Here is a 2153-nt window from a genome sequence, read left to right as displayed (position 1 = left end):
TCTCAGCCCCCTCCTGTACCCTGTTCACCCATGACTGCGTGGCCATGCACGATTTCAACGGAATCATCAAGTTTACAGACGATACAACAGTAGTGGGCATGATTACCAACAATGACGAGACAGCTTATAGGGAGGAGTTGAAGGCACTCGGAGTGTGGTATTAGGAAAACAACCTCTTACTCAATGTCAACTAAACAAAAGAGATGATCATGGACTTCAGGAAACAACAGAGGGAGCAGTCCTCTATCCACGGACGAACTGAAATGGTCCACCCACACAGACAGTGTGGTGAAGAAGACGCAACAGCGCCTCTTCAACTTCAGGAGGTTGAAGAAATTTGGCTTGTCACCTAAAACCCGCACAAACTTTTACAAATGCACAATAGAGAGCATCCTGTCGGGCTGTATCACCGCCTGGTAGGGCTACTGCACCGGCCTCAACTGCAAGGCTGAGGGGGGCAAACTACCTGCCCTTCAGGACACTTACAGCACCCGATGTCACAGGGAGGCCAAAAAGATCATCAAGGACAACACCCACCCGAGCCACTACCTGTTCACCCCGCTACCATCCAGAAGGCGAGGTCAGTACAGGTGCATCAAAGCTGGGACCGAGAGGCTAAAAAACAGCTTCTTATCTCAAGGCCATCAGATTGTTAAACAGCCATCACTGACACAGAGGCTGCTGCCAACATATAGACTCAAATCATTGGCCACTTTAATAAATGGATCCCTAATCACTTTAAATAATGCCACTTTAATAACATTTACATATCTTACATTACTCATATGTATATACTGTATTTTATATCATCTACTGCAGCTTGCCTGTGACACTCAGTCATCACACATCCATTTGTACATATTCTTATTCCATTCCTTTATTTTATTTATTTATCCATTGTTTTAGCAGGTAAGTTGACTGAGAACACATTCTCATTAACAGCAACAACCTGGGGAATAGTTACAGGGGAGAGGAGGGGGATGAATGAGACAATTGTAAACTGGGGATTCTTAGGTGACTATGATGGTTTGAGGGCCAGATTGGGAAATTAGCCAGGACACCAGGGCTAACACCCCTACTCTTACAATAAGTGCCATGGGATCTTTAATGACCTCAGAGAGTCAGGACACACATTTAACATCCCATCCAAAAGAAAGCACCCTACACAGGGCAGTGTCCCCAATCACTGCCCTGGGGTATTGGGATAAAATTTAGAACAGAGGAAAGAGGGCCTCCAACACCACTTCCAGGCAGCATCTGGTCTCCAATCCAGCAACTGACCAAGACCAACCCTGCTTAGCTTCAGAAGCAAACCAGCAGTGGTATGCAGGGTGTTATCCTGCTGGCATTTAGATTTGTGTGTATTAGGTAGTTGTTGTGGAATTGTTAGATTACGTGTTAGATATTACTGCACTGTCAGAACTAGAAGCACAAGCATTTCGCTACACTCGCATTTACATCTGCTAACCATGTGCATGTGACCAATAAAATGTGATTTGATTTGTTATAGTAATTAATGTAGTGTTTTTGCAGATTTTAGTATACTGTAGTATTTACTGTAGTGTTTGTACAAACTGTAGTATACTGCAGTATTTACTGTAGTGTTTTTGCGGACATTACTGTAGTATTTACTATAGTATTTTGGTTTTATTATCTTTGACATAGAAGTGGAGGCTTTTTCCTTCAGGAAACCTACTTGGGTTATACTAAAAGAGCATATTTGCTTTACCTGTAGGGAGGACTGAGGTCTGAAAGGATAGTTCAGAGCTTCTGCTCTTTTCTATAACCTTTAGGGAACACAATATGCAACCTATACTTGGCATGTAGGTTTCTCACTTATGGGTGGCATATATTGGGAAATAGAGAGGGGAATGGGCAGGGTACATGCAAATGAAATACTTTGGTTTTTACTATAGTTAAAAAAGTCTAGTGCTTTTGCGGACTGTAGTGTTTCTGTGAACATTACCATAGTATTTACAACAGTGGTTTTTTTGTGGATAATACTGTAGTATTTACTATAGTATTCTATAGTATATTACAACATTCAATAGTAAGTACTACACATGATCGAGGGATACTACAGTTTATTATAGAATTCCCACTCCCAGCCCCACTCACCTCTGGTCATGGAATTCCTTAACAGTGAGCACGCC

The sequence above is a fragment of the Oncorhynchus tshawytscha genome, linkage group LG30, assembly GCF_018296145.1.
Source record: "Oncorhynchus tshawytscha isolate Ot180627B linkage group LG30, Otsh_v2.0, whole genome shotgun sequence".
Lineage (NCBI taxonomy): Eukaryota > Metazoa > Chordata > Actinopteri > Salmoniformes > Salmonidae > Oncorhynchus > Oncorhynchus tshawytscha.
This window is presented reverse-complemented; position numbering follows the sequence as displayed.